The following is a 14788-nucleotide window of genomic DNA, read 5'->3' as shown; positions in this document are numbered from 1 at the left end:
TCATAATTTTCAAATTAAATCTGACCTTATAGCATTGTTCTCTCAATTTATTAAATCCCAACTTTATAATTACTTATTGTCACCTACAACATAAAGGGAATGCTTTTTTATATTTTATATTATTTTTCTTTTTAAAGTTTATTTTTTTATTTTGAGAGAGAGAGAGAGAGAGCAGAAGCGGGGAAAGGTCAAAGAGAAAGAGAATCCCAAGCAGGCTCTGCAACATCAGTGCAGACCCCGATGTGGGGCTTGAACTCACAAACTGAGATCAAGATCTGAGTCAAGATCAAGAGTCGGAAGCTTAACCGACTGGGCCACCCAGTTGCCCATATTTATTATTTTTCTTAAAGTTTACTTGTTTTGAGAGCAAGCGGGTGAGCAGGAGACAGGCAGAGAGAGAGAGAGAGAGAGAGAGAGAGAGAGAGAGAGAGAGAATTCCTGTGCTGTCAGCATAGAGCCTGACTTAAGCTCGAACTCACAAGCCACCTGAATCGAAACCAGGAGTCAGAGGCTTAACCAACTGAGCCACCCTGGTGCCCCTAAAGGAAATACTTTCAAAATAACAATGTTGATAGAACTGTGATATAACAAAAGAAAATCTGAAATGTTCTCCATAATTCTTTTTGTCCTTAGAATGGCTCCCATTCAAGATACTGCACTGTTTCTTTATCAGTAATGAACTATTTAAAAATGGTGTTGCAACGACAGGGTAGTTATTTGGAAAAAGGTCAAATTCATTCAATAGCTCAAATTATATATCAGGATAAAGTACAAGAGGATCAGAGATGTAAAAGTAAAAAAGTAAGTCATAAATATGATAAAAATGTGTACATAACATGGAAATAAGGAGAGATCCTTTCGAACTGTAACCCAAAATCCAGAAGTTGTAAGAGACACATCACAGTTTAAGTGTTGAAAGCAAAAGACAAAGAGGAAATCCTGAAGCAGCAGCAGAACAGACTCATTGTATAGAGGATAACAACAATGTGATGACTAATGCCTGGCACTTCATCAGAAATAGTAAGTGAAGGCAGTGGAATGAGATATTCAAAGTAATGAGAGAATAATAATTTAAAAAGGTCCAAGAGGAATACTATATCCAGCAAAACTATCCTTAAAAAATCAGGGGGAAATAAAGACATTTCCAGGCGAACAATATGCAAAGAACTTTCGTAACTCATGAAGAAACCAACCCAATTAAAAAAGAAACAGGAGGGGTCCCTGGGTGGCTCAGTCAGTTAAGTGTCCAACTTTGGCTCAGGTCATGATCTCATGGTTTGTGAGTTCAAGCCCCACATTGGGCTCTGTGTTGACACCTCAGAGCCTGGAGCCTGTTTTGGATTCTGTGTCTCCCTCGCTCTCTCTCAAAAATAAACATTAAAAAATTAAAAAAAAAAAAGAAATAGGGAAAAGCCTTGAATAGACATGTCACCAAAGATATATGAATGGCTCATAAGCAAATATGCTCAACATCATCAGGCACTAGGAAAATGCAAATCAAAACTACAGTGCAATTATTACACTCTTTAAAATGGCTATACTATGAAAGAGCAAAAACACTGTTGCTGAGGCTATGGACTGGAGGCCTTACCTATTTCTGCGCAGAATGGAAAATAACAAAGCATTTTCTATTTTTAAAAAAATCTATAATTTTAAGGGACATGTATTACTTTCTAGGTTATATTGCACATCCTGACTGAGGAAGAAAACAATCTGAGTAACCAATTTCAATATACAGATTAAAAGGCATTGGAGGTCTGTGAATCTAATAAGGTCTGTTTCATTTTATTTAAAAAAGATTTTTTTGGGGGGGCGCCTGGGTGGCTCAGTCGGTTAAGCGTCTGACTTCAGCTCAGGTAATGATCTCACGGTCTGTGAGTTCGAGCCCCGCATGGAGCTCTGTGCTGACAGCTCAGAGCCTGAAGCCTGTTTCAGATTCTGTGTCTCCCTCTCTCTCTGACCCTCCCCCATTCATGCTCTGTCTCTCTCTGTCTCAAAAATAAATAAACGTTAAAAAAAAAATTTTTTTTTTTAACGTTTATTTTTTGAGAGAGGGAAACACAGAATCTGAAGCAGGCTCCAGGCCCCGAGCTGTCAGCACAAAGCCCAACGTGCGGCTCAAACTACAGACCATGAGATCATGACCTGAGCGGAAGTCAGACACTTAACCAACTGAGCCCCCCAGGCACCCCAAAATCTGTTTCATTTTAAGCCAGAGATAGTTCCAATGTGTTGGAATCTCTTTTAATGAAGAAAAATTAATTTGTTCATATTATTTTATCAGGCTACTAAAAAAATATGAACAAAATGAAACAAGAGAAAATTTTAACTTGATCTCCTTTAAATACATAATGTAAAGGTACAAATATGACTTTAGCTGTTTAAATGTAGCCAGTTAGCAATTAATATTAGCCAAATTCACTTTGTTTCATTAATGAAAAAAAAGATTCCATATTAGAATACCAATTAATGCAATACATCAAAATAACATATATTTTTTAATGTTCGTTTATTTTTTGAGAGACAGACAGACAGAACATGAGCAAGGGAGGGGCAGAGAGAGAGGAATACACAGAATCTGAAGCAGGCTCCAGGCTATGAGCTGTCAGCACAAGGCCTGATGTGAGGCTAGAACTCACGGACCGTGAGATCATGACCTGAGCCGAAGTCGGACGCTCAACTGACTGAGCCACCCAGGCACCTGTAACAGATTTAAACAAAACATATTTGAGCACTGCTGTAGATCCTTGATAGTTAAATCCTGCCAAATATGACATTTAAAAAATTACTTTTCAGCAAGAAAATTTCAGCAAACATTATGATCAGGAGTTAACACTGGGAACATTTTCATGAAAGTGGGGCTGAGACCAGGGGCCCAGTCAGTGCTCAGCCCGTTCACCCCTGCACAGGATGCCTGAGCCAGGACCCAGAGGAAAAGGGTAAAGCAAGAAACAAAACTAGAAGCAGGAGGCTAGAACAGTTATTATTCACAGATGACATGATTACAAACCTTGAAACAGCAGATCTATTTTGACTGTTTGACTAATAAGAGAATTGAGAAGGTTGGGGAGGAAGACCTTCTGCCCTGTGGTCCTTCTAGCTGAACTTAAAAATCTAACTGACACGACACAAATTAACAGGAGAAAACTAGATTTAATAGTGTACATATGGGAATCCACAGAGATGTGAAATTCAGAAGACAGTGAGGTACCATGAAGCTTACAGGGAACGAAGGAGAGGGGTATGGGTGTAAACTCAATAGCAAGGTGAGAGGAGATGTTTGGAAAGACAAGGCGGATTATACAGATGAGTTCCTTTGGTAAAGGGGGGCCTCTGTTAATACTTGTCTTCCTCCTGCAGACTCTCCTTTCCACTGTAAATTTAGACAGTTATGGGGGAGGCACAACACCTTTCCTGCATCTGCTGGTTTTTTGTTTTGCTGTTTTTCTTTTTTTTTTTTTACTTAAAAAAAATGTTTATTTTGAAGACAGCGCAAGCAGGGGAGGGGTGGACAGAGAGGGAGACACAGAATCTAAAGCAGGCTCCAGGCTCTGAGCTGTCAGCACAGAGCCTGATGTGGGGCTCCAACTCACAAACTGGGAGATCGTGACCTGAGCTGAAGTCGGATGCTCAACCGACTGAGCCACCCAGGCACCCCTGATGAATATTTTCAATATATAATTATCAGAAAAGCATTGAGACCTCAACTGAATTATACAATTTATTTAAAAGGAAAAAAGCTGAAACTTGAAAAAAAAACGAACACATTAGGAATCATATTGAAATATGAAATTTGAGGATACAGGAATGGAACAAAAATGGCCCCTGGGTGGGGAAAACCCTTTCCAGTGGAACACTGAGGTTGCACACACACCACTGAGAAAGAGGATCTCGGGCGCCTGCATTTTGACCTCAAACTTTCCCGTTGGGTTCTCTCCAGCTGGACTCTCAGCTCAGGAGGAAGACTCTGAAAGCAAAACATGCCCTGAGGGGAACCAATAGCTGCCCCTTCAAGCAGTAGGGTTTGCCCTGAGCCCCCACTCATCATTGACTCCAAGACAAAGATCTCTTTGACTTTCACTGCCTACCTATCCACCCACCCACCTTTGCCCCACATTTTCCTTATAAACGTGGAAGTATTTTCAGCACTTTGGACAGTCTTTGAGAAGCGAATCCTAGGTTCCTTTCGTGTTTCACCACCGCTCCTCTCTTTGCCTTTGGATTTGGTCAGCAGGAATGGCCCAACCTGGTCTGTTTGGAACCCCACCCCTCTTGCACCCTTGCGACCCAGCTACACCATGGTCCGGATGAGCTCAGGGAGGAAAGAAACACTACAGGGCACGAGCCTGTCACCTCCGCGGATGGGTGGGGGGACAACAACGAGGAGGTCCCGGGAGGAGTGACAGGTCCCCGCCCCAGGAGCACGCGATGCCGCGGGCTGTGGAGGTGGGGGTCTCAGGACAGGGTGAAGATTGCGGAATGCCAGGCTCAGGGAGGAAACCGGCCACCCGCGCTGCCCGCAAGGGGCAGACAGACAGTCGAGAGGCGGGAGGCGGCGGCAAGGGCAAGAATCCGTGCACCGAGTGGGGACTTAACACGGCATCGGGTCCGTGAGGAGGGTCGGCGAAGGGTACTGTGCAGGAAAACGACGAGGCCGGTAGTGTCCACATGCCACAGGCAGAGAGGCAGATCTCCTTCCGAGCAATTTTAACCGGGAACAGAGCGGATCCCAGCATTCGGATCGCCTCCAGCGGCGTCGGGATTCACCACTGCATGGACCGGCGGGGGTTGCAGCCTTCCAGCGACCCCACACCCACGTGCGGACTTCTGCGGACCGAGCAGCCGCTGCGTTCAAACCTGAACCGGAAAGACAAACTGTCCCGCAACAGTGGGACACCACTTATCCAGATCCGCTTCCGGGTCTGCCGGAAATGCGCCACGGCCGTGCTGGGGGGTGGGGCGGGGCTTCGGCTGGCCGGGGCGGGGCTGGGCATGGTGTGTCCTGGGATCCGGGGAAGCGGGTATGGAGGCTGGGAGTGGGTGGGGCTAGGAGGGTGCTGGCTCCCGAGGGAGCGGGTGTGGGTGCGGGGTCTGGGGGGTGGGCGGGGCTGCGGTGAGCGCGGGGCGGGGCTGGGAGCTAGCGAGGACCGGTGGGGGCGGAGTCTGGTGGTGGGCGGGGCCTCGGCCGCTCCTGTGTCCCGCCCCCGGGCGTTCCTGGATCGGCCCCACCTAATGTGGTGTTCGGGGTTTGGATTCATTTAGACTACTTAGGCGTAGTGCGGGGCAGGGTTGACTCCTTCCTGCTTTATGTATATATTTCCAACAATTTAGCGTAAACGCTTAGAGTGCTGTAGACTCTCACACTGGAAGCCGAGATGTTTTCCTCTTACTGAGCTGGAAACGGTTGGAGTCCGCAGCCGCTTTTGCTGGCGAGTGGAGACGAGAGGGGGCGCTGGGCGGTGTACACAGTGGTTCCACGGGGAGGAGCTGCAGCAACCCGGGACAAAGGACCTGGGAGGGTGGGTGGAGGGGAATTTGAGCATCGACGTCACCAATCCATTGCTTTAAAATATCAATTAAAAAAAAACAAACTTAAAAAATAAGCATTAATTCCTTGGTTCTTTTTTATCTTCATTGTGTTGGTCTATTACGTGCTGGAGGTGAGCTATAAATCTATGCATGTATCTTGAAATAAAGTTGGATTGCGTCTACTTGTTTGCAGTTAACTGAAATTTTCTTTTGTCCTGCTGTAACCTCACATTTGATAGATGTTCTGTTGTTACCGAAGCCCAAGTTCAGGTCCTTGTGGCTCAGAAGGCCCAAGAGATGCATGTTGATTGGAAAGGAATTTGAGCTTTAGTCAGGAGGCTGGCCACCCTGGGAGAGGACAGATTTGTCCCAGGGCCAACACCAAGGAAGGTTTCTGCCTGGCCCAGGGATTTTTAAAGGAGTTTGGGGCAGTTGATCCGTAAAGGGAGGGCAGTGCTCCCTGGAACATTTCTTGATTACCTGCAGATTCAATGATGCCAGCTACAGATGTTATCTCCGTGTTCTGAGGTTGTGCAAGGGGGTCTGGTTCCTCAGTGCCCAGGTGCTAGTGCTCGTGGATTTGGATTCTGTTTCATGAAGTGCAGAGGTGCTCTGTTGTTTCTAGGAAAGAATGCATGATCTATAGATACTCAAAGACAGGATAGTTAATCACGAGGGCTAAGGGTGTTTGCTAAAGCTTAAAGACTATTAGGTTGACTGGAGGAGCCCAGGTGGTTTCACTATGTGTGTGTTAAAGTGGAATAAGGGTATTTCTGAGGCTCCTGGGTGGCTCAGTTGGTTAAGTGTCTGGTGATTTCAGCTCAGGTCATGATCTCACAGTTCATGGGATTGAGCCCTGTGTGGCACTCTGCTGACAGCACGGAGCCTGCTTGGCATTCTCTCTCTTCCTCTCTCTATGCCTCTCCAGCTCATGCTCTTTCTCTCTCTCTTAAAATAAATAAATAAACATTTTTTTTTTTTTAAAGAGTATTTCTCAGGCACCTGGGTGGCTCAGTCAGTTAAGGGTCCAACTCTGGCTCCAGTCATGATCTCTAAGTTTGTGAGTTTGAGCCTCACATAGAGCTGTGTGCTGACAGCTCAAAGCCTGGAGCCTGCTTCAGATTCTGTCTCCCCCCCTCTCTCTCTCTGCCCCTCCTACACTTGTGAGCGCACGCATGCGCTCTCTCTCTCAAAAATAAACGTTAAAAAAAAAGAGTATTTCTTAGGGGTGTGCCTGGTTGGCTCAGTTGATAGAGTATGCAACTCTTCTCAGAGTTGTGAGTTTGAGCTCCATATTGGGTGAAGAACTTACTTAAACACGCACACACACACCAAAAGTGCAAGAAGAAACAGTACTTAAACACATATATTTTATGTGTTTATGTAGAGAACTATTATAAGTTATTAAGTAAAAGTATTTCCACAGTGAAAAAAACTAATGAGTTCATAGTTCTTTGGGGCAGACAATTGTTCCTCAATTGTCAGAGGGAAAAATGTACCATATACATCAATCCTAGCATGCCAGAATTCTACTGAAAGGAAACCAGGTTGCCAAATCTTTTACAGGTTTCAAAATTTCTTACTTGTTTCAAAATCTTTCACAAGTTTTCTCAATGATCGGATGAGGTATTGGCACGTTAATATCCCTAAAATAATCTACTCTTCTCAAACGATGACAAGAATACATAAAGAAAACACAAAGACATGAAAACAGATGGAGCAAATAATTCATACTGATGGAGAAGTGGTCCCAATTCTTTTTTTAAAAAATCATTATTTAAGTATAGTGGACATACAATGTTACATACATTGCAGGTGTACAATACAGTGGTTGACAATATGTTCCTCAATGCTTACCATGATAAATTTAGCCACCATAGAATGTTATGACAGTATTATTGACTATATTCCCTATACTGACTTATTTATCTTATAACTTCAAGTTTGTACCTTTTAATCCCCTTCACTTATTTCACCCTCTCCCTCTTCTTCTCCCATCTGGCAAGCACATGTTTGACCTCTGGATTTGTTTTTTTTGTTTTGTTTTGATTTTTACACTCCACATATAAATGAAATCCTATGGTATTTGTCTTTCTCTGTCTAGCGTATTTCACTTAGCATAATACCCAGTCCTGCTTCTTTAAAAAAAATTTTTTTTATAGTTATTTATTTTTGAGAAACAGCGAGACACAGCATGAGCAGGGGAGGGCCAGAGGGAAAAGCAGACAGACTCTGAAGTAGGCTCCAGGCCCCGAGTCAGCACAGAGCCTGACTGGGGCTCAAACCCATGAACTGTGAGATCATGACCTGAGCCAGCCAGGTGCCCCAATCCTGATTCTTAACAGCAAAAGTCTTTCCTACCTGACAACTGCTACTAAAGCCACATCCTGGGGTGCCTGGGTGGCTCGGTCGGTTAGGCGTCCGACTTCGGCTCAGGTCATGATCTCACAGTCTGTGAGTTCGAGCCCCACGTCAGGCTCTGTGCTGACAGCTCAGAGCCTGGAGCCTGTTTCAGATTCTGTGTCTCCCTCTCTCTCTGCCCCTCCCCTGTTCATGCTCTGTCTCTCTCTGTCTCAAAAATAAATAAACGTTAAAAAAAAATAAAGCCACATCCTAATACATTTTTTTTTTTGCCCTGCCAGATCAATTTTTCTTTAAATTTACATCCAGATTAGTTAGCATATAGTGCAATAATGATTTTAGGAGTAGATTCCAGTGATTCATCCCCTATGTATAATACACTGTGCTCATCCCAACAAGTGTCTTCCTTAATGGCCCTTAGCCATTTAGCCCATCCCCCCCACCCACAACCCTTCCAGCAATCCTCAGTTTTTTTCTATGTATTTAAGAGTATCTTATGTTTTGTCCCTGTCCCTGTTTTTATATTATTTTTGCTTCCCTTACCTTACGTTCTGTTTTGTATCTTAAATTCCTTATATGAATGAAGTCATATGATATTTGTCTTTCTTTTAGCATAATACCCTCCAGTTCTATCCACGTAGTTGCAAATGGCAAGATTTCATTCTTTTTGATTGCCAAGTAATACTCTATTGTATATATATATATATATATATATATATATATATATATATATATATACCACATCTTCTTTATCCATTCATCCGTCGCACATCCTAATACTTTTAAAACTTAAATGTTTATTGGAACCTGCAGAGAAAATATTATAAGGTATATTTGAATTTGACAGGCACTGAAGTCCATAGGATTTTTTATATGTTCATCTAGGACAGTATATCTCAAAATCCCTGATGCCAGCCACATAGAGCAATTCCATCAGAATTTCTGATATATTTTTAAAAAAACTCCCGAGGCGGGGCGCCTGGGTGGCTCAGTCGGTTGAGCGTCCGACTTCGGCTCAGGTCATGATCTCGCAGTCTGTGAGTGTGAGTTCAAGCCCTGCATCGGGCTCTGTGCTGACAGCTCAGAGCCTGGAGCCTGTTTCAGATTCTGTGTCTCCCTCTGTCTCTGCCCCTCCCCTGCTCATGCTCTGTCTCTCTGTCAAAGATAAATAAACATTAAAAAAAAAAAACTCCCGAGGTAATTCTAAAGTGCTGCCTTGTTTGAGAAATAGCACCTAGGATGTCTTGAGGAAGATTCAGTCATGGACTGAGCTTGTCTGCTAGATCATCCTTCTCAGGGATCATATATGACCCATACAGAAATGTCAAAGCTGGGCGCCTGGCTGGCTCTGTGGGTAGAGTGTGTGATTCTTGATCTCGAGCATGGGTTCAAGCCACCCATTGGGTGTGGAGATTACTTAAAAAGAAAAAAGCTGAAAGCTTGTTCTATTGTGGTTGTCTATGTCCACGTTCCAGGAATTGTAGACAATCCAGAGAATAGGGAATTCTGAGTGCTGGCAGAAGGAAGCCCACCTTCCCACCTCCATGTAGGAGGGAATCTTCAGGGATTACCTTTTGTAATGTGGGTTAATACCAGGTGCTGGGAGGGTATGGGGACAGAGGAGAGGGTCATGTGTTTGGCGGACAGTTGGAGACCTGGCCAGGTGTAGTTTCTCATGATGTTGTTCTTCACACCAAGGGGAGGTCTTTTTAGGATTCCCAGTGATAAAATAAAGGAATTTTTCAACTTTTGTTTATTTATTTATTTATTTATTTATTTATTTATTTATTTATTTATTTATTTATTTATCTGCTTAGAATGATTACTTCAGGCTTTATTTTTTGATAAAACAAATTAGTCCAGTGGTGCCTGGGTGGCTCAGTCAGTTAACCATCCGACTGCAGCTCAGGTCGTGATCTCACAGTTTGTGTGTTTGAACCCACATTAGGCTCTGTGCTGACAGTGAAAAGCCTGCTTGGGATTCTATCTCCCTCCCTCTCTCTCTCTTTCAAAATAAATAAACTTAAAAAAACCCCAAATTAGTCTAATAGTTCCAAGATACAAAATTAACCAGTTAAAAAAAATTTTTTTTAAACATTTATTTTTGACAGAGAGAGAGAGAGACAGAGCATGAGCGGGGGAGGGGCAGAGAGGGAAGGAGATACAGAATCTGAAGCAGCCTCCAGGTTCTGAGCTGTCAGCACAGAGCCCAATGTGGGGCTTGAACCCATGAACTGCAAGATCATGACCTGAGCCGAAGTCAGATGCTCAACCAAGTGAGCCACCCAGGCGCCCCTTTTTCTTTAAAAAAAATTTAAATATTTATTTAAAAATTAACCAGTTTTTATTTTTTTTATTTTATTTTTTATTTTTTTTTATTTTTTTTAACGTTTATTTATTTTTGGGACAGAGAGAGACAGAGCATGAACGGGGAGGGGCAGAGAGAGAGGGAGACACAGAATCAGAAACAGGCTCCAGGCTCTGAGCCATCAGCCCAGAGCCTGACGCGGGGCTCGAACTCACGGACCGCGAGATCGTGACCTGGCTGAAGTCGGACGCTTAACCGACTGCGCCACCCAGGCGCCCCCAAAATTAACCAGTTTTTAAAAAAATGTTTATTTATTTTTGAGAGAGAGGGAGAGTGTGAGTGGGGGAGGGGCAGAGAGAGAGAGAGAGAGAGAGAGAGAGAGAGAGAGAGAGACAGAGGATCCGAAGCAGGCCCCAGGCTGACAGCAGTGAGCCCGATGTGGGGCTTGAACTCGCAAACCATGAGATCTTGACCGGAGCTGAAATCAAAAGACAGATGCTTAACTGCCTGAGCCACCCTGGTGCCCTGTCATGATTTGTAACTTTTCATGTACAAAACAGCATACATTGCCCTGCACTAAATGTTTTCTCCCCAGAGCACTCTACTTTGTGAAGATTGTGTGTCCTGGGCAGCTGTCCCAACTTGGGCTGGAATAAAAGTCTTTCCTATTTCTTTAAGATACTACTACTACTAATAATAATAATACAAGGTTTATTTTGCATCAATATCAGAAAGGTAGGAGGAGGGAAAACAGATTCCTTCCAAAATGCTATCTTTCAGAAAGTTCGATTTCTTTCCACAGTTTTCCTGCACCACAAACATCCCATTTCAGGTCCAGTTTACTAATTTTTCTCATTTTGGGTAATTAGATGTAACACAGTGATGGCTTCAACATCTCTTGAGAATTCTCTCCCTGCGATATAATGATTTATATGAAATATGTATTTGGTCATTCAGATGACCAAAATTTATTTCACAGATCTGCTTGGTTTTCACCCACGGTTTCTAAAAATGCTTCAGAGCCATAGGAGTGAAGTGACAGCCTCATTATTAATGAAGATGCCTTTTGGGCTCCACCCAAGGGCAGAGGCTGGTGGCCAGCAGGACCAACCATGTGATTAGAGGGTTGGAAATTTTAGTCCCACCCCCTGACCTCTGCGGAGGGGAGAGGGGCCGACGGTTGAATTAGCCGGTAGCTGGTGACTGAGTCATTCATGACTATGCAATAAAGCCACTGTAAAAATCCAAGAGCCCAGCTTCTGGTCCTGTTATGGGGACTTTGCACGTTTGGGAAACCTCAACACCCCACGTGCCACTAAACTGCGCCCAGACTCCACGAAAACAGAAGCTCCTTTGTTGAGTAACTTAGCCCTATGTAGCTCATCTGGCTTCTGATTCGTGTCCTTCAAAAACCTGGTAAGTGTTTCCCTGGGTTCTCTGAGCTGCTCTAGCAAATTAATTGAACCTGAGAAGAAGGTTGTTGCCACCTATAATCTGTAGCCAGTTAATCAGAAGCACAGGTGGCAGCCTGTGGCTTGCGGCTGGCGTCAGAAGTGGGGGAGGGGGGAAGTGGGGGGACGGGGTGAGAGATGGGAGTTGGGGAGGCCGTCATGTAGGACCGAACACTTAATACTCGGAATCTGATGCTATCTGTAGATAGTGTCAGAATTGCTTGGTTTTGTGTGGAGCAAACCCTGGTCTGCCATATTTGGTCCAGAAACCCTAATATCCCTAATGAATATATTCTCAATGAGAAACAATCAAATATGGGGCACCTGCGTGGCTCAGTCGGTTAGGAATCTGACTTCAGCGCAGGTCGTCATCTTACGGTTGGTGGGTTCGAGCCCCACATCGGGCTCTGTGCTGTCCGCTCAGAGACTGGAGCCTGCTTCAGATTCTGTGTCTCTCTTTCGGTCTGCCCCTCCCCCACTGGCTCTCTGTCTCCCCCTTAAAAAAGAAATAAACATTTAAAAAAAGAGAAATAATCAAATAGTTTGAAAATATTTGGAATATAAAGGTATTTAAATTAGTTTTAAATTGCATTTCCCTATTTGTGACTACGATTGAGCATCTTTTCATGTGTTCATAGTTTGTCCACTTTTATTAGGCTAAGTTCTCTCTGATTTGTTGCCTTTTTTTTTTTTTTAGTAGTTTCAAGAAATAAGCTTTTCTCTGTGGTTGTAGATACAACTTCTAGTTTTTCATTTGCCTTTTAAATTTAATTTGGCTGTCTTATGAACCATTTAAAAATATTGTTGCATTAAAATTTATTACTCCATTAATGCTTGAATTTTGTGTCACCTTTAAAAAGCCTGTTTTCTAAGACGGAAATAAATAATTTTTGTTTGTGTAAATTACCTTTTTAAAAATTGGGGCGCCTGGGTGGCGCAGTCGGTTAAGCGTCCGACTTCAGCCAGGTCACGATCTCGCGGTCCGGGAGTTCGAGCCCCGCGTCGGGCTCTGGGCTGATGGCTCAGAGCCTGGAGCCTGTTTCCGATTCTGTGTCTCCCTCTCTCTCTGCTCCTCCCCCGTTCATGCTCTGTCTCTCTCTGTCCCAAAAATAAATAAACGTTGAAAAAAAAAATGAAAAAAAAAAATTGAAGTATAGTTGACATATACGATGTATAAATTACCTTTTCATTTGTAGACTGCCAATTTTATCTCACTTCTCATGTGTAATAGTATAATTTAATCAAGCCCTGTTTTCAGATGTATATTCTATTTTTATTATAAGTGATATACTGAACATCTTATTTGCAAAATTTTATGCATAGTAATTATAGGATCTAACTTCCATTTGAAAATGTTGATCCTTTATAGATTAACTCAAGACCACACATCTAGGAAGGTGACCTCTAGTTCCATCTCACGACATCTTTCCCACCTGAAAAACGCCACTCCCCCTAAGATCCAGAATGGCTGGACTCGTGTGTGATTGGTTCTCTAGACAAGCTGACTCTGGGAGTCATGTCTTTAGGAGGTAGAGCATGATACATGGAACCCGGAAACACTTGGGGTGAAAATGAAAATTTGGACAGCGAAGGGAATGCTGTAGCCAGATAATTTGCAATTAGCAGTCAACAGACCATCTTATTTACACACACACACACACACACACACACACACACAAAACAAACACATCAGAATGCAAACTGGTGCAGCCACTCTGGAGAACAGTATGATGGTTCCTCAAAAAATTAAAAATAGAGCTACCTTACAACCCAGAAATTGCACTACTAGGTATTTATCCAAAGGATACAAAAATCCAGATTCAAAGGGGCATGTGCACCCCAATGTTTATAGCAGCACTATCAATAATAGCTAAATTATGGAAAAAGCCCAAATGTCCATTGCCTGATGGGTGGATATAGAAGATGTGTTATATGTATGTACAATGGAATATTACTTGGTGATAAAAAAAATGGAATCTTGCCATTTGCGACAACATGGATGGAACTAGAATGTATTATGCTAAGTGAAATAAGTCAGAGAAAGACAAATATCATATGATTTCACTCATGTGGAATTTAAGAAACAAAACAGATGGACATATGGAGGGGGAAAGAGGAGACAGGAACAAACCACAAGAGACTCTTAACAATAGAGAACAAACTGAGGGTTGGTGGAGGGAGGTGGGTTGGGGATGGGCTAGATGGGTGATGGGTACTAAGGAGGGCACTTGTGATGAGCACCGGGTGTTGTATGAAAGCAATGAATCAATGAATTCTACTGAAACCATTATTTTTTTTAATGAAAAAAAATTTTATTTTATTTTTTATTTTTTTAATTTTTTATTTTTTGTTTATTTTATTTATTTTTTATTTTTTTATTTAAAAAAATTTTTTTAATGTTTATTTATTTTTGGGACAGAGAGAGACAGAGCATGAACTGGGAAGGGGCAGAGAGAGAGGGAGACACAGAATCGGAAACAGGCTCCAGGCTCTGAGCCATCAGCCCAGAGCCCGACGCGGGGCTCGAACTCACGGACCGTGAGATCGTGACCTGAGCCGAAGTCGGACGCTTAACCGACTGAGCCACCCAGGCGCCCCTGAAAAAAAATTTTAATGTTTATTTTTCAGAGACAGAGACAGAGCATGAGTGGGGGAGGGGCAGAGAGAGGGAGACGCAGAAACAGAAGCAGGCTCCAGGCTCCGAGAGCTGTCAGCACAGAGCCCAACACAGGCTCGAATGCACAGACCATGAAATCATGACCTGTGCCAAAGTTGGACACTCAACCGACTGAGCCACCCAGGTGCTCCAGAAAACATTATTACACTATATGTTAATTAACTTAGATTTAAACAAAATTAAAAAAAAAAAATTTAATGTAAAAAGCTCTTGGAGGGGCGCCTGGGTGGCTCAGTCGGTTGAGCCTCAGGTTATGATCTCACGGCTCGTGTGTTCTAGCCCCGCGTCGGGCTCTGTGCTGACACCTCAAGAGCCTGGAGCCTGCTTCTGCTTCTGTGTCTCCCTCTCTCTCTGCTCCTAACCCACTCACATTCTGTCTCTGTCTCTCTCAAAAATAAATAAACATTAAAAAAAAAATTAAAAAAAAAAAGCTCTTGGAAAAAAGACAAAATGAAACAAACA

Source organism: Lynx canadensis, chromosome E2 (assembly GCF_007474595.2).
Source record: "Lynx canadensis isolate LIC74 chromosome E2, mLynCan4.pri.v2, whole genome shotgun sequence".
In the NCBI taxonomy this organism is placed as follows: Eukaryota; Metazoa; Chordata; class Mammalia; order Carnivora; family Felidae; genus Lynx; species Lynx canadensis.
The sequence above is the reverse complement of the archived record's forward strand: the minus strand, read 5'-3'. Positions refer to the sequence as shown.